The sequence below is a fragment of the Dasypus novemcinctus genome, chromosome 2 (genome assembly GCF_030445035.2).
Source record: "Dasypus novemcinctus isolate mDasNov1 chromosome 2, mDasNov1.1.hap2, whole genome shotgun sequence".
Lineage (NCBI taxonomy): Eukaryota > Metazoa > Chordata > Mammalia > Cingulata > Dasypodidae > Dasypus > Dasypus novemcinctus.
The window spans coordinates 120,918,712-120,937,647 of NC_080674.1; the positions used below are offsets into that span (position 1 = coordinate 120,918,712).

General features: G+C 40.5%; 1 long non-coding RNA gene across 4 annotated transcripts in view; it reads right to left on the bottom strand.

Moving 5' to 3' along the window:
* Positions 1-18,936, bottom strand: part of LOC105746980 (uncharacterized) — a 95,147-nt gene that overhangs the window by 50,909 nt on the left and 25,302 nt on the right. For 2 of the 4 annotated variants that reach the window (XR_009180883.2, XR_001119177.4), the window contains exon 4: positions 9,834-9,899. The exons of 1 other annotated variant lie outside the window; for it this stretch is intronic. This is a non-coding gene — a long non-coding RNA (uncharacterized lncRNA). Of the gene's footprint in view, positions 1-1,223; positions 6,817-9,833; positions 9,900-18,936 lie in introns of those variants that run through there. One more of the 4 variants, XR_001119178.4, reaches the window with a different exon arrangement.

The following is an 18,936-nucleotide window of genomic DNA, read 5'->3' on the forward strand; positions in this document are numbered from 1 at the left end:
TGTGACTGTGAGGATGAAATGACATCATGGATGTAAATGTTCCACCACAGTGTCAGAACACAGTAAGGGCTTCATAAATGTTAGCCTCTATCGATATTCTGAAATCAAAGATGCCTTCCAAAAAGAATAATATCTTCTACTTTGTAGTTGCGTGTTAAGTGCTGGGTATGGTACTTAGCATTTTCTGTTGGAGAAGGAATCTCTACTAACTATGCTAACTTCACTAATAGAGGGAAGATGAAGGGGAATGTCTACTACCTCCTCCCAATCTCCTATTGCCCATAACAATAATTCATAAACTTTCATCATTTGTGTACTCCTTTCTTGAACTTTGCCATATCTGTGTAGCAGTTTAAAACTTAAATTCGTAGTTTGGTTTTACCCTGGACAATAATACTGTGAAATTATAGGTTTGGTGTGCTAGTTATATTTTGTTCTTATGCACAGTATATATTAACCATTAAAATTAAAGAGTGTTATTATTTAAAACACTCCAGGATAAAAAGAAGGTAATAGAACAAGATAGGCAAAATGCTGATCATTATCAATGGTGGGTACATGGGGCTTATGTTATTCTCACTCTAATTTTATGAACTTTTAATATTTACCATAATAAAATAAGTTCAAAAAATAAAATAAAACACACATATCAAACCTAAGTTTGGGGCTGGGGAATGTTCTTTCACAGAGACCTAAAATCATCCCACGTTCCCCAGAGGAGCAGATATCAATCACACTTGTGTAAATGTTGGCTTGTAATATCCACTAAAAGATCACCTTCCTAAGTACAGGCATTTAGGCTCTGTTCCTTCTCATGGGCTGTGTCCCAGTGCCTAGAACAACGGGTCAAAGAGTTAAATACCCAGTTAATGTTTGCTGAATAAATGAATGAGTGACTATCAATCCTTTTACCATTTTCATGGCTTTTAGCTTTTTTCCTTGGATGCCCGAAACTCTCCCTTAGGGGTCAGGCAATAAATTAATTTAGGCATATTTACCTCAAAATGATTAGTACTACAGAAATAGGCCTTGTATGAGGAGCTCCTGTTTTTCTTTTACCATTATGCTATTTGGCTTTTATTACTGTGAAGAAATACCTTGAAAAGTTCAATAAACTTCCACAATCACATTTGGTTGGCATTAAAAGTTTTTGCTAAATGAGAGCAAATGTATTAGATGATATTACTTGGCTACTGATTTTATGTATTTTGTCAAAGAACATCTTACCAGATGCCATGTAACAAACTTCCTAATCATTAGTTTCAAGTGGTGTGTGTGATATGAGCCTGGAAAAGGAGGAAGGGGCAAGGTGGCCTCAGGAGCCAGAAAGGACTGAGTATGCTTCAAAAATCTGGCATGTACCAGCAGGCCAGCATCGACTGTGCCTGCTCTAAGCTGCTCAGGAGTACTTGTGCCTACTCACACCCGGAGCCAAGCAAATGGTACCCACTGTTAACAAATCCTTTATCTGGGATATTCTGGGATCAGAGTCTGGTACTAAATTAGATATCTCAGTTAAAGGTTGCATATACTAGAAGTCTAAATCTATTCCAGATGGATAATAAGGTCTTTGTGGGATCCCTCTCTGTGTATATAATTAGTTATCCTAAAAGATAGTGATAGTGTGCTGCTTTAGCATGCAAGGCGATTAGCATTATGTTTCAAATTATAACATCATCATTTCTGTTGCTAGAAGGGATGCACCAAATTTCTATTAAATATCCATATGACTTTTGCATTTTCTTATGTATTCATTATAACTCTTTTGGATACAACAACAATAATAGAGGAGCTATGACTAAAGACCCAAAATGGCAGAAACAATTTTTAAAAGTCTGAGATGTAAGAAGAGTTCTATTCTGCCCCCACAAAATACAAATACAGAAATTAGGTTTCTAGTCCCAAAGTAGAACTGTTCTGGAAAAAGCTTTCCCTCTTTTTTTTTTTTTTTTTTTAATAGATGAGAACAACACATCACATCATTTTTATGGATCTTTTTCAGCAATGAAGGGGCTGGAGAATGGATAGAGAATGAAGTAGATGCACCACTCGTGGCTCAGCAGCCCCTAAATCACATCAGTTCCACATGAAGCATAGTTGGGTGCTATTTTAAGCCTGTGCAATTCGACCACCCAAGAAGGAACTGAGGACTGTTTCAAGGCTTGTGGAGTAAATTCACCTTAATGCATTTTCCAGGGTAGAAAAGTGACCAACAGGAAATTGTCAGCATAAAAACTCTGCATTGTGGAGTAAATTCACCTTAATGCATTTTCCAGGGTAGAAAAGTGACCAACAGGAAATTGTCAGCATAAAAACTCTGCATAGTAATAAAGTATAAAAGGCCCATAAACAAATGAAAAGATGCTAATTGTCACTCATAAGAGAAGAAATTAAAATTAAATAGTACTTCTTTCTCCTCTCTCTTGGTCTATTGAAATAACCTCTTAACAGACCCCTGCTTCCTTCCTTCTTGCAGACAGAACAATCTTAAACAAAATTAGGTCATGTCTCTCCACTGCTCAAAACTTTTCATTGGTTTCCCAGTTCACTTTTTATACATACATACATGCATACACACATACATATGCATATTATGTACATGTATAAATTATACTGTATATAATATTCTACAACTTGTATTTATGCTGCTGTAGAAATCTTTTCATGTCAGTACATACAGATCTGCCTCAATCTTTTTAGCTGTGTTATAATATTCCATAGTATAGCTAAAATTCATTTAATTATACTCTTATTAGTGAACATTTACATTGTTAAAACTTTTCGCTGTATAAATAAGGTTGCAGTGAATACCCTCATATGAGCTTCCTTGTGCCCATGTGAGAATGTTTGTCTAAGAAAGAAAGATACTGAGAAGTAACTTCTTTTTTTTTGCAGGACCAGGGGTGGGAATTGAACCTGGGACCTCATATCATATGTGGGAAGCCTGTGCTCATGGGCTTCCCTGAGTTGGGTTTTTTGTTTGTTTTGCTTTTTGTTTGTTTAGGAGACACTGGGAACTGAACCTGGGACCTCCCATGTGGGAGGTGGGAGCTCTACAGCTTGAGCCACATCCACTCCTCCCTGAAAAATAATTTTTTAAAAAAATTAATAGCCACTGCCAAATTGCCTTCCAGACTAGCTTTACCTATTACATCCTACCAGCAGAGTGTGAGAATACCTATATACTCACAACTTTGTCAAATTTGTTTCTAAATGTTCTGTACTGTGCTGTTAATATATTTGTCTAATACTGCACACTCTTACCATTCTTCAATTCTGGGAAATTCTTGTCTATTTTTTTACTATTTCTTGAAAGTTTGTGTCCCTCCATTCTCTCCCTTTCCACTTGTGAATTGTGAAATTTATGAATCTACATTTTATGTCATTTAATTTTTCTTTCATGCTTTGCATCTCTGCAGCCATTTGTACTATATTGTGGCAAAATTCCTTGGCTCAACCATTCAAATCACAAATTTTCTCTTCAGTAGTGTCAGCTTTAAAATATCATTTTCCATTTCTGGGGACGCCCGAGTGCCGCAGGCACCTCATGTGGGCCCGGTGAGCCCAGGGAACAGGGGGTCTGGGGGAGCCGAGGACATCTCAGCCTGGTCCTAGCTACCTGTTGGAGACTCCTGGGCCTCTCTCAGCACCCATGGGCGCGATGGGCACCTGCTCATGGGGAGTCTAGGCTCCAGCAAGCACATGTCCTTATACTTCATCACATGCTTTCAGTTGAAGCATTTCTCCAGCGGGAACCTGCTCCAAGACACTGTCCTGAGGGACACAAAAATTAGCGTGTTGGCCAAGAATTTCATTCACCAAGGGACACGCATCCCAGACAATGTCATGATTGGGCTGGTCCTTCATGAGTTGAAAAATAGCACCCAGTATAGCTAGTGCTATTTTTTCTATACAAGAGGATTACTGAAGTCTTGTATAGTTTGTCACATAGACCTGGCGATGCACCTCAACCTGCCTTTTGAGGTCACTCAGCAAGGGCTTGCTGCTCACAGTGGAATCTACAACATGGCTGAGTCTACAGTATGGAATTCAATACTCTCCACCTTATTGGCTTTGATGATGTGACTGGAGCACCTCTTACTCAGGTGCGGATGACAGAGCAGAGGTGATTAGCAAGAGCTTGAAGGATTACAAAGCCTAAGGGGAACCAGTCTTGGACTATTGCCAGGGGCAAAAAGAAGTGTTAGGAATATTCTCAGGAATAGAAACCAAAGTTCCACAAACAAATCAGAAAACTTCAGCTATTCCATGAGGGAAAATGCATGCAATCAGTAAGATGGGCAGAACCTCTTAGGATTTTCACGTAAAAGCTCCTTGTCCTAAGACTCCAGCATGTATGAACTCTTTGAAATTTTTATTCATTTCCTTCCTACAGATTTTATTCTGGATGCTAAGGATGTATCAAATAAGTCAGACACTAAGATTTATCTTTTAAAATTGTCCAGTGTATTTCATCCAGTAATTTTCTATGGGGGTGCAACTAAAAAACATCAAAGATGTCTAAGCTTAAAAAAATCTTTAGACCAAAATTTAAGAGTAATTGGTAGTAATTGAACTTTTGTATTGTAAGGCTAATGGTTGAAAAACTTTCCATGTTTTTCTGGAAAAGTAAAAAAATTACATTATACTATTTTTGGGAAAGTATTTCACCAGAAGCTTTTGCATAGACTGGTGCCAAAAAAGACATTTTAAGACCGTGGGGCATGGTTTTGTGAGACACAGTACCTATAAAATTCTGGAGAAAAACAACTGAATTTACAGATCAGTTGCAGAATTTAAATTCAATGATTCCTTTAAACTAAGGAATTTATAAGCTGGCCATGTGTACCATATTTATTTTTGTTAAACATACTTTCAGTTTACTCAGAATTTTCAATTTGCTTTAAAAATGTATAAAAAACATCTAGGAAAATAATTCTTTAATATGACTTACTTTCTTTTGAAAATACATGTTGCTGAGGAATATGATTTATGTTAGAAATTGACATTTGGATATAAGTTCTTGTATAACCACCAAAGTTGAAGGAATTTTCTTCAACAGAAATGTAATTAAAGTCTTATGTTTTCAGATATTACTTAGGTTAAGAAATATGTGCTTTAGTATCTACTTGCCAATTTTTCTTTTTGATCTAAATCAGGGGTTTTTAATCAGTGATCCTTAGACACCCAAGGGGTCCATGGAAAGATTTCAGGGGGTCCATGAACTTGAATTTTTAAAAAATCAACTTATTATCTTTATTTCCTCTAATCTCTAACTTAAACCTGGCATTTCTTTCACTTATGAATATATGTAATAAATTACAGTAGTGTTCTGTGGTTTTCATCTTACTGGCAAAGAGGTCCATGGAACAGAAAAAGTTAAGAACCCCTGATCTAAATGTAAGGTGTGCCTTGATGAGTAGTAACTAGTTAGAGAACAACAATTATAAAATCAATTAAAGAGAATCTGTGGCACTACATAAAATAAGCATAGAAAGTAGAAATAGATCAGGCATGCCTGGAGAAAATTCCTGTGACATAAATAGCAATCATAATTAATAAACAGATGTAGCAACAAAAATGCTTTATAGGACTGGTTAAAAAGGGCCAGGAAAGTAATTTGGTTTGCCGAAGGAGGAGTTCTTCATTCCTGATCAAAGAAGTTGATACCATTAGGGTTTACTGGCATTCATCTTAAGAGTAAAGAGCTCTGCTGGTGAGTGTAATCTGGGCAGCCATTTTTAAATCATTATTTTAGGTTCCTTAGTGGGTCAACAAAAATGCATGCTCATGTAATGTGGCCTGGTAGGAGGAGTGGGGCCATTCAGGAGGTGGAAGCAAAACCCAACCATATCTTAAATGCCATGTTTACTCTTACTTTACTAGGTAAATCAGATGAAACATGTCCTTCTACAAGCTGCTATCAAATGCCTTTGAAAATTTGGTCCATTTTACTCCGGGCATTTAAAATACAAATGGTTCTTATATATTGATGTTTTTTATGTATTTTGAGGGGAAAAAATTATTTTCCTTTCTTCTGCTTTATTTTTCATTCATTGTTGATCTTTCAAATGGACCAAGGCTTTTCAAAAGGATTACAGTAAACAGTTTATTCTTTATCATGCTTTCTATAATTCCTTATTTAAATATTAATAGTATGTGCATTCTAAAATTCTTGTGAGTTATTAAACTTTATGAACCACTACTAGGTTATAATGCATACATTAGCTTTTATTATAATAAAATTAAACTTTCAGAAAAAATATTTCATCTACCCATTCAGTTTTTGTTTGTTTGTTTGTTTGTTTGTTTGTTTAGGTACTGGGGCTGGGGATTGAACTGCAGACTTTGTATGTGGAAAGCTGGTGCTCAACCACTGAGTCACATCAGCTCCTGAGTTAGTCTTTTCATTTGTTTGCTTGTCTTCTGTTTTTGTTGTTGTTGCTGCTGTTTTTAGGATGAACCAAACCCAGTATCTTGCATGTGGGAAGTAGGCACTCAACTGCTTGAGCCAAGTCCCCCAGTTTTTTACTATAAGGATCAAATTTTTATTTCCATGGCCTCAAGTTGATTTGTTTGCAACTGCTCTTTCCTCCCATTAGAAATTTTTGATTAACTTATTCTTAGTTCTTGCTTTGTTTGCTCTACTATTTCTCTTCTTCACATATTAGTTCCTCCATTTTGCTGTTCGCCTCCTTTCATAGTATCTTCCTTGCATGTATGGTAATCCTTGATTCTGTCATCTTGGTTAGATGGTCTTCTGTGGGAGTGGGTGTCATCTGCTTGGGGAGATTGCTTCTCTGGATATCCCCTGGCCTGTTTGCAGTGAGAGTGGAAGAAGGACAAGCCAATGAATAAGATTTCTCTGGGGTTTTCAGGTTTAGTACCCTATTTCCTCTGGAAACATCAGCCCCATGGCACATGGCTAATTTGGGCTCCCTGGTCACTGCCCTGACTGGATGTGTTGTCATTGACATTTGGCTCAAAAGCAGAAGGAAGGGCATCAGTGGAGGATGAACTGCCTGGACTCTTCCCCAGTAGTGTCCCAAGGAACTACATGTTGATTGTCCTTGACACCATCCTGCTTCTCTTTCTCCCACCTTTGGGGATGGAGCAGTCTTGGTGGTCCATTCACATTTTGAACAATACTCTGTGCACATTTTAGGTTGGACTTTCTGTCTTTGGTTCAATTCCAGTTCATACCCCGTATTTTAGGATTTATCCCTGTTTCTGGTTCATTGAAGGTTTCACTTCTTATTTAGAATCATCAGTTAAGGCCCTTGTGGCAGGTGTGAAGAAGCTCTAGGATGTACTCAGCCTACCATTCTGAAATATAGCTTTCCTGATTCTCTCTCAAAATACAAAGTCATCACACATTCTGAAGCAGTGGTTCTCAACTGTGGCTTCATATTAGAATCATTGGGAGGACTTTAAAGCAGAGTGCTGATACTCCAGACATTCTGGCTTAGTTGATCAGCAGTGAGGCATAGGCATTGCCATGTCTGGTGTATTTTTAATGCTCCCCAGCTTTCAAGAACCACTATCTTAAAATAACAGAGCTAATTGCCTCTGAGAAGGCTAGCCTTCAAAGGAGACGCTCAGAATCTCTGTAACCAGCTGCAACCTTCATCACAACCTTCATTATAAAAGGCTCTGCCTTCCTCATCACAGTTTCCCACACATGAATATTTAAGTAAGGAGGTTTTATAATTAGTCACCACCGTGGATGATTAACATTTTCCATTTTATCTGTGTTGTCATAAATGCCACTCTAGTTTAGTTATTCATTTCTCAAAGCTTGCTTAACTAAGCACCTTTTCCTGTGTCGTCAGGCCCTAGACCTGTGTGCATCAGTGATCTGATTGGCCAAGTTCCCTGATATGTCTATTGTTTTTAAACTCAGCTAATGATGCTCATTTATGAGTGTGCAGGTTGTGAAATCAACTTGCAATAAAGACATGATTCATTTGTTTTTTGTTTTCTAGTCTCCAATAGCTTTTTTTTGGTTCTAACCAAAAATCTAAAAAAGGCCAATTAAGTGGGTCCTGAAGATGAAATGACCCAAATCCACAATGAATCTTTCGAAAAACAGTTAAAATTTATATTAGTAACTTACATAAACTGAAATGGGAACATGCTCATGTGCAATTGTGGGATGCTATTTTCTCCTTTTAGGCCTGTGGTCTAGGTCCAGGCCCAGGGTCTTGTGAGGCCCTTGCACTCCTTTGATGGTTCACCATCCAGGCAACCTTACAAAGTGTCATCTCCAGCAAGGGGGAGGGAGAGATCAGGTATACACAATGAATACTGAGTTAGAACAGAGTGCAGGTGAGGAGTAGGTATTAAGAAGGAGAAGAAGGGAAACGGACTTGGCCCAGTGGTTAGGGCGTCCGTCTACCACATGCCAGGTCCACGGTTCAAACCCCGGGCCTCCTTGACCCGTGTGGAGCTGGCCCATGTGCAGTGCTGATGCACAAGGAGTGCCGTGCCACGAAGAGGTTGTCCCCTGTGTAGGGGAGCCCCATGGTGCAAGTGCGCCCGTAAGGAGAGCGGCCCAGCGCGAAAGAAAGTGCAGCCTGCCCAGGAATGGAGCCGCCCGCACTTCCCGTCCCACTGACGACAACAGAAGTGGACAAAAGAAACAAGACGCAGCAAATAGACACAGAGAACAGACAACTGGGGGGAATAAAATAAAATAAAATAAATCTTTTAAAAAAAAAAAGGAGAAGAGAAGACTGGAGACTTGTGTATGAGGGCTTTGAATATCATGAGAAGGTGGCACCACCTCCTTGTAGCAAGCTGAAAAAATCTGCCTGTCAAGAGACTGGAAAATAATATCAAAATTGGGATGGGGGAGAAACTCCAAAGGGACTTAGATTATCCATAAGTTATTGAGAACGTGAGCTTAATGGAGAACATGTCATGCCATTTGGATGCAGAAATGAGCTGCAAACTGTAAGCCTTTGGGAATTTATCACATATCCCACAGAGCCCTTATTGCATGGGTAAAAAATGCCCACCCCACTGTGATTCTACAGGTAAGGGCATAAGAAGTCATGAGATGGAAGAAAGGAGGAAAGACTTTATGGGAGGAGAATGGGAAATTGGTTGTTTGGCAAGACATGGAATTTGAGGGTGGAATAAATTAGAAGAAAATCTTTAGCACTAAGAAAGAAATGAAAAAACATTGACAAAAGAATTGATAGAATCATGATAGGAGAAATAGGCTCAGACCTACACCAGAGGGAAAGAGCTCTGGTTCTGCTTTCTCAACATTTTATTTCTCCTTACAAAAAATGGAAAAGTAATTTCTACTATACCCCTTGAGCACTAGAGCACTGATAAGAGCCATCGACCTAGGTTACTAAAAGGGACAAAGTGATTACTTCGAAGTAAATGGAATCTTAATGGGATGTTCCTCTAACAAGGACAGAATCCACTCCCTGAGGTCATTACGATTTGGAATGATCATTTGTTGGGGCTACTGCATGATGTGTATCTCCAAATGTGATCCTTCAGAACTTGTGAAAATCATTAGACGTTAACAATCCTAGAATCTCTTCCTTTTTTTAGTGTCCATTGCATTGCTCTCAAAAGTTAGCAAATGTAAGCAATAAAGCAAACTGATCACATTTTGGTATTTATGTGGCACTTAGCCCAGAGTTAGGCTTTCCAAGTGATGACAAGGAAAGATTCTGGCCAAAATAACTATAGTCTGATGGGAAGTTTTCAAATAATTGCAGTTTGTTAGTAGATTACTTATAACTAAAGTATCTAAATGCATGTCCTCATAAAATGCTGTAGGCAGGGACTCTCAGGAGCTGATATCTTACCAGGAAGCTGTAGTGACTGCTCAGTCCCAAAGAGATGGTAAGTGCTGACTGTGGCTGCTTCTGAATCTGCAGGCACCAGAGGAGGGGAAATGTGAAATTCTCAAAGCAAAACAAAAAACCAAAACAGCAACACATAGAAACAATTCAAGTTTCTTTCAGGGACACTTTCTTTCCTTTTGGATAGATTTATCCTTCTGGTCTTCTGTTGGATATGCTATTTTGTCTTAAGTAGCACTTGCCTTAATCATGATTTGTGTTTTCAAGGATGTACCAAAGCCCTCCTGTTGCCCAGAGGACCCTCTTCCCTTGATGATATTACTAAAAGGGGGACACGTCCTTCTATTTCACAATTAACAATAGGACTTTGAATCATACCAGAAAGAAACACAGTGGCTGGTCCTCATTCTAGGATAAAAATGAGAACTGTAAGAAGGTAGAGAGAGTAATGGTTTCCTGTGGTGTGGCTGGTGGTGAGGTGGAATGTACAAAAGCCAGGAGGAAGGTAAAAGAAATGGTTAGAAAGGGAGGTTAGAAGTATAATTTTTGTCACCTATCTGCGTAGGACGAGGCTTGATGGTCGTCAAGCATTTTTTTAAGTCCAACAACCAATATCCCCCTCACCGAGTGGCTTCTAAAAGTTTTCTCTGTCATGACAGGAAAAAAAATACTTTCCGACTTGTCACATGTAATCCTTGGAAATTGCTAAACCTTTGAGATGCTGGTATTTTGTAATACGTCTAAACAACTTCTCTTCCTCTTTGCACTGCTGCTTACAGAAAAGGGTGTCCATTCCTGTGCTATAATGCATTATAGCTACAGATGCCTGGAGTTTGCTCATCAAGGCATGACTTTTACAAATCATAATCCTTCCTTCATTTCATCTTACATGCAGTCCCTGGAAGTCATGTCATCGCCCTATTAATTTTCTAAGACTGAATAGGCAGCTGAACATTATGGATCATAGGTAGATTTGGAATTTAGCCATTTGTCCTACAATCAGTGTGAGCTATTGGGTGAACGCTCCTGAGAACATTTTTACAAGTGTGTGTGTATGTGTCTGTGTGTGTGTGTTGGGAGGAGATTTATTTTTTAATTCTCCCCTCCCCCGTGTTGTTTGCGCTCACTGTCTACTCTCTGCACATATTTTAAAAGTATAAAAATCCCTAACATGCATCTGTTTTGAGCTGCACAGAATCAGCTTGTGCATTCTTGGGTAACCACACCCTCTGTGCACTTTATTAGGGAAGCCCAGCCACAAGTATGTGACTGCTTAATGTTGAGACATCTGGTTAGAAACCACTTACCTCCATCTCCCTAAAGACATAATATGCGGCTGCAACTGTGGATTTGCATGGCTGAGCTGAATCAGCCAACTCAGTGGGTTTGTGTGCTCAGTTCACCCTTACAACAGCCAAATTGAGCCTTGCTGAGCTTTGGATGAGGAGTCACACTCTTCCTGGGAATAAACTCGATGAATTGTTATTGTGCTTGGACTGCCCTGCCCACCCTCACCACTTATTTTAGACAGCACATGACTCTGACTCACAGAAAAGAGCAAAGAACTGCAGGATGGCTTTAAGATATGCTGCACGTCCACTGCATTGAGCAAGAAGCCCCAAAACACTCAAGGGACTGAGGGCTTAGGGTGAGGACCCTTTCCTCTTCTGGCATCTATAAGTGGATCCAATGAAAGAGGTCATCAAGATTCAGAAAGAAGCAAGCAAACATTAAAAAATATCTCCCAAACATGCAAGGTGACAACTTGAACAAGAATGTGGGGGTAAAAAGAGTAGTCATTTATAGCTTGGTGTTTTCTATGATATAGTTAGCTATGCCCAGATGCCAGGGTAGGCAGAAGCCTGAAAGAGTCCACATTACCAGGGGCTGCCAAAGAGAAACCTGGAGGTCCTCTTTAAAGGGGCCAGTGGCTCTCAGAGATCTCATGGAAGTGAAGACCACCCAGCAAGACCCTTTCCCCATGGGATTTTTCCTTTGCTGGTTTAAGTCTCAGAAGTTGTTTTAGTGAGAGTTCTGTTGGCAGCAAGGTCTGAAACTCACTCAATTAGCTCATATAAATTGTGTATTAGGGATGACAAGGAAAAGAGAAAATTCTTACTCTATGTATGCAAAAAAGTCCAGGAGTTTCTAAAGAACAAGACCAAGAATTGCAACCATTCTGGACCACAGTGGAAGTGACCCCAAAGCCAGAGCTTGAGCTCCTTCACTTAGTGTAGGGTGCCCAACTTGAATGCCTTCATGGCGTTCTGACACACATGGGATCTGTGGGATCTAAAATGAAAAATCCCATGTGCCACTCAGCCTCAATGCCTGGGGAGCAAGAAGGAGTAGTACAGCCTGTGGGCCACTTGCATAAAACAGAATGCCTTTGAATTATTTCATGTCTCTTAGGAGAATCCTAGACCAGAAATTCATCCAGGCCTAGAGGGTACCTTCAAGAGCATCTATGTGCTTTCTACTTCCAGTTTGAGATAATGCCCAGGAAACTCAAAGACTATAAATTAACCCCCAAAGCCTCAGGTTATGTCTGGGAGCCTCTAATCTCTAACGTTTCAAGAAGGAGCATATACTTCATAGATTTTTATAGTTCCCCTTCTCCCTTTCATGTCCCATTGGAAAAAATTGAAGCTCTGAAGTCTGCACTGGTGTAGTAGATGTTAAATTTATTTTCTGTCATCCCTCTCCCTTCTTTTGATATCTACAAACTAATTTTCCTTTTTTTAAAAAATCTCCATGAGATTCAGATCTGGGCCTGGAAAATTAGAGGGATAGTGAGTATTTCTGAGATGGGCAGGTGACCCAAGCCGGGCCAATGAAAATAGGGGCCCTAAAATTGTTGGAACTATAGGAAAGAGGTGCTTTGCCCTGCAGTTGCTAAGTTTGGAGATAGAGCTAAGACTATCTTTACCACCTTGTGAGACATGCCCACCTGTGAATGAAATGAGCACATAGGAAAACAGGGCTGACAGGTACAGACAACAATAGCATCCTTTATGCACTGCTTAAAGCCCTTGAGGTAGGCAGATAATGGCCTCCCAAAGAAATCTGTGTTCTAATTCCCCAGAACCTGTAAATAGCTTATGTTAAAGGGCAAAGGGAAATTAAGGTTACAAATGAAATTAAAATTGTTAATCATCTGACCTTTGAGTAGGGAGGCTATCATGGATTATCCAGGAGTGCCCAATGCAGTCACATGGACCCTTAAGCATGGAAGAGGGAGGAAAGAAAGTGACAGGATGTGACAAAGACTCAATTAGTTTTTGCTGGCTTTGAAGATGGAGGTGGCCATGAACTAAGGAATGTGGGAAATCTTCAGAAATGAGAAAAAGCAAGAAACCTGATTCTATCCTAGAGTCTCTAGAAAGAACCACAGCCCTGCCAACATCTTGGTTTTAGCTCAATGAGAATCATATCAGACCTACAGAACTATAAGATAATAAATTTGTATTGTCTTAAGCCACTAAATTTGTGGGAATTTGTTACAGTAGCAGTAAGAAACTAATGCAGCCCTGCATCTAACTGTACCTGAAATCACCTCCTGAACTTGCCATTTATTTGAATCAATAAATCTCTACTTTTCTTTAAACCAGTTTGAGTTGGATACATATTTCACAACCAAAATTGTTGTGACTATTCACTTGGTTAAGTGACAAATTCCTAAATCCCACGTTTTCCAAATTTTCTTTTCTTTATCTCTTAGACTTGATCAACTGACATTAATCTACGAGAGAACGCATGCCTGAAGCAACAGTGGAACTTGCCACTCCTTAGACATGCTTTTTCCTGCTCATCCTACAGTAATTCTTTCTTGTACCACAGGGTTGCCAAGGTTCAGATTTTTTTTTTTAAGATTTATTTTATTTATTTCTCTCCCCTTCCCTCCTGTTGTCTGCTCTATGTCCATTCGCTGTGTGTTCTTCTGCATCCGCTTGTATTATCAGGCAGCACTGGGAATCTGCATCTCTTTTTTGTTGCATCTCACTGTGTGTTCTTCTGCATCTGCTTGTCTTATCAGGCAGCACTGAGAATCTGCATCTTTTTTTGTTGCATCATCTTGCTGTGTCAGCTCTCCATGTGTGTGGTGCCACTCCTCGGCGGGCTGCACTTTTCTCATGAAGGGCGACTCTCCTTGCGGGGCGCGCACCTTGTGTGTGGGGCACCCCTATGTGGGGGCGCCCCTATATGGCACAGCACTCCTTACACGCAGCAGCACTATGTGTGGGCCAGCTTCCACATAGGTCAGGAGGCCCTGGGGATCAAATCCTGGACCCTCCATATGGTAGACGGTTGCTCTATCAGTTGAGCCACATCCGTTTCCCAAGGTTCAGATTTTATCACTAAAGTATGCAACCGGTAACCAAGGTTATTTCCCAGAGAGATAACTGTCCTAAAATTAAAGCACCTTTTGAGATTTGCTTACAGATCCAAAGGGCCTTGACATCCTTTGGAATTAATGCCATCTTTTCTACCATCTGCCTCATGGAGTGGACCTTTCATTCTGCAGGAAAGGGTCAAGGTAAACCTTTGCCTTAATATGAAGGCCAAGTAAATAAACTCTGCCAATGCGTGGCAGAGTGCATGTGTCCTCGTTCATCTGCAAGAAGCAAACAACAGGACTGAACCACCTGGAGGCCACTGAGTGTTCCCAGAAGTCTGTGTTCAAGTGGAGTATCAGTATCAGCCCCAGAGTTGGCAAGGAGAATCCCTGGAATCCCTAGATAGCTTAGTGCTTTCTGGGGAGATTCCTTCCTGTGTTGAGGCCTCCCCTGATCCTCTGCATGGACCCTGGGAAGACTAGGTCCTTGGAGATTCGGTGCCATTATGCATTTATGGGAAGGGGGTGGTGAGAGGAAGAGCTGAGTGTGAGAGGGGGGAGGAGGAGGGGGAGGACGACAGGCAGGAGGTGGCCGGAGACATAATACCTTTGTTGCAAACACTTAAATTAGTACAGATAAGAAGTCAGACTGCATCTTGAATATTAAGACAGTGATACTGAAAAATTTAATTAACATGAACTCTTTGTGCTATTAATTTATGAAATTAGGCCTTTGGCAAGTATATGCTACTAGAATTAATTTTTTAATTGATGTAGAGAAAGACCAGCAATAGAAAATCCAATTTGCACAAAATACACACAGTGACAAGTAAAGGCCTCCCTCTACACCTCCAACTCTTTCTCCTTTTAGAAAAATGTATTATTTATACCTACCTTTTTATTTACACAAAAGAGATCATACTGCACAAGCTTGATTTTTTTTTCCAGTTAATAATAAGACCTAAGGCTCTTTCACCGCAGCTCATGCAGGTCTATCTCATTCTTTGAAAGGCTGTCCAACACTCCACTGATGGGCTAGTTAGGTAAGCAGGCTGCACTGATGGATGCTTAGTTTGCTTACTGTGTTTGCTATTAAAAACAATACTATTTCTTGTGTGTTTCTCTACAGGGTAAAGTCCTGCCAGTAGAATTGCTGAGTCAATGATTCTGTACACTTTAATTTTTAATGGATAATACCAGAAGACAATGCTTTATTAACATCAAACAATCAGGCACCTGTATCAACATTAAGTATGCTCGCATATCATTAAAAACCTTAAGTAATTTTGGTTTAGCCACCCAAAGGTTTACTCTTACTTTGTAAAATAAGCCCAGACGTAAGCAGCCCAGAGTCCTTTCACATCTCTGCTCCTATCTCTCTGTTCCTCCCCACTGAACTGTGTGGCTCCCATCCTTGAGGTCACCTGACGGACCAGCATGGACACAGCGTCCTCCACCTCATGCCTGCCGTCCAAGTAGCAGGGAGGAGCGAGGGGCCCATGGAGGAGGAGTGCATCTCCCGGATGAGTCAGTCCCTTTAGGAAGCCCTCCAGGAGGTCCCACATAGCAGTTGTGCTTACATCTCATTGGCCAGAACTAAATCACTTGGCCACACCTAGTAATAAGGGAAGCTGGGAAATGTAAGTGTTATTTTGGGTGGCAAGGAAACCTCCAACAACAACAAAAAAATTAGAGTTCAGCTATCAAGGAAGAAGAGAAAGAAGCCAACTAGCCATTCCCACAACACTGTCACTCAACTCGATTACAAAATGCATCTTCTTTTCTATTTTTAGAAGAGCTGGAGGTATTTAATTGTATATATATTTAAAAGAGACAAAAAAGCTCCTCTATAACTCCCACCTTCTTGTGGCCCTATTTCATCTATTAATATTAATATGGGCCTTTGGATGCCTTCTTCCTAGAGCAATAAGAATGTTGATCAAATGAACACAATACACATGTCTCCCTGAAAAAAGTTTCTGGGCATGGCTCTAGCAGTTGCCATCAGAAAGAATGGTCTGTCTCCTTGTATAATGAACCACCATAATCCATTATCCAGCTTTGACAAATATTAACTCAGAGTCAATCTTGTCTCAGCAAATGCCCCTCCCACTCCCCCATATTTTGTGAAGCATACTCCAGTCGTAGCATTTCATCTATAAATATCTTAGCGTGTGTCTCTAAAAGATAAGGACTTTTAAAAATCACAATGCCATTATAACATACAAAATAATAACAGTTCCTTAATATAAAAAGTCAGTGTTCGACTCTCCAAGCCTCACCAATTTTTTAAAACAATCGCAAGAATCCAAATAAGACCTCTATGTTGCAATTGGCTGACTTGTCTACGTCTCTTTCAACTTGGAGGCTCCCCCCCCACCATTTCTTACTTTCTTGTCATTAAAAAAATATTATGGAAAACTTAAAATGTATATAAAAGTCTGTAGTACTGGCTGAATCAGTACTCAAATCTTCCCCCTTCTCTGTATCTCCCACCTGCTCACCCTCTCAGGCCCCCCAGTCTGGACCACCATCATCTCTCCTGGACCACTGCAACACTCTCCTAGCTGGCATTACAGGTACTAATCTGGCACAAATCTGATCTTGCCGCCCCTCTTTTTTAAATAGAAAGGATAAAAATAAATAGACAGATAATAAAGCCATTTGAAAAAGAATGCATGATGTTTGTTTGTTGTGTTGTTCAAAATGTTGGCTCTGGAGGAACTTTCCAAAGGGACTTCCACAAACTTTGGGTACTCATCTGAATCTAAATATCACATATCAAGTGGTACATTGAAGCATTTGGGGGTTAGAATCTATTACCTATTGACAAACACTATTGGTCTAGGCCCTGGGGCATACACTCTCTTTGCTAACATTGGGCTTCCTAGCGCACATTCTATACCCCCTCCTTTTATGTGACAGCTCTTTCCTAATTTGGTTTCTGCCTTCTTGACTTTGCCCTGCTGATATGCCTCAGCAGCCCTGCTTTCAACCTGCCTTGGTTTCTGGTTCTTACCTTCCACCTTAGATCCCAGCTTGACTCTACTTTTCCCAACTTTGGAACTGTCCTCTTTCAAAACTATCACTTCCAACAGACCACACACACACATGCATGATACACTCATACTGCCAACATACATGCACACACACACTTACACAAATACACTACAATGCCACCAGCAAAGAAATGTGAGTTAAGATAATTTTTTCTTAATCAATCACATTAAATTATCCCCATACCTCTTACCTGATTTGGGTAAGCACATACCCAATAAAAACACCCTTTCCTGAACCCTGAATGTGATAACAAATGGTATCAGTTATGTAGATGGCAGAAGTTTTGCCGAGCCTGTTTTGGGAATTTGGTCTCTGGGCTAATAGAGATTCCCCAGGATGTGGAAAAACTAGAATTTACCTTATTTAATGTATGATGTGCATACAACTGTAAGTTCAGTTTAGTGGTAAAGACATAATAATTCAGTCTTTTTTTTTTTTTTTTAAGATTTATTTTTATTTATTTAATTCCCCTCCCCTCCCCCGGTTGTCTGTTTTCTGTGTCTTTTTGCTGCGTCTTGTTTCTTTTGTCCGCTTCTGTTGTCGTCAGCAGCACGGGAAGTGTGGGCGGCACCATTCCTCGGCAGGCTGCTCCCTCCTTCGCGCTGGGCAGCTCTCCTCATGGGCGCACTCCTTGCGCGTGGGGCTCCCTTACGCGGGGGACACCCCTGTGTGGCACGGCACTGCTTGCGCGCATCAGCACTGGGCATGGGCCTGCTCCACACAGGTCAAGGAGGCCCAGGGCTTGAACCGCGGGCCTTCCATGTGGTAGACGGACGCCCTAACCACTGGGCCAAAGTCCGTTTCCCTAATTCAGTCTTGTTTCATCAGGTTTACTAGATAAATTAAAGTTTTTAAATCCTGGCTTTGACTCTGTAAAGTCACCAAAGGAGGGAAAAACGGAAGGAACAGTTAATTTCATGTTCATTTACTCTTTCTTCTTTCTTCCACTGCTCGATGTCCAACGTTCTTGCCTTATCTATACAAAATCACTCCAAAAGTAATTTTCTCCCTATGAATCTCTATCTCTGCTCCCTTCAATGAAATAGATTACTATCTTCCCAGTGGCTACCCTTCAGCTGAACTTTCTGCCTCACAGAAATAGAGCTTGGCTGTAGACAGCTAATCCTGTGTCCTGTGAACTGTGCACGCACAGGCGGGGGGTGGGCTGCTGTACTCACATCTTATATAAGACCTTACACATGAGGAACAGTGCCCAGCAGAAGCCAGAATGCACCCAGCAGGGCCCTCCCAGCTGTCCCAGCTTCCCGACAGCACGGGGCCATGCCAGTGATTGGCTGCTCAGAGTGGGCTATTTAATCTCTTGTTATTTTTACTACAGCTCTGGCTGCTATTTTACTAAGGAATCCAAGGGAAGCTATCCTTCCACCTGCTAAGTCCAGATCAGGAAAGCAAATAGCCTTTGAAAGAACAGAGGTCTGGAACCAGCTGTGGAACTGAGACCAAAAACCAGTCCTTCCCCAAACTGGTAGAGGAGCAACATACTTAGAACGTTTTATTCATTGTGGACCACAAAATGTCAATTATTTAGGCATAGGATCTTTGAACTAGAGGAAACCTTAGGAAGAAGGATGGTCTAGTGATAGTTTCTCATAATTCTAGTCAAATGGTGTTAGGATCAGTGTCTAATAGACGTTTCTACCTCCCTGATGAACCCAGGACAATGCTCACCTCCTTCTCCTCATGCACTCT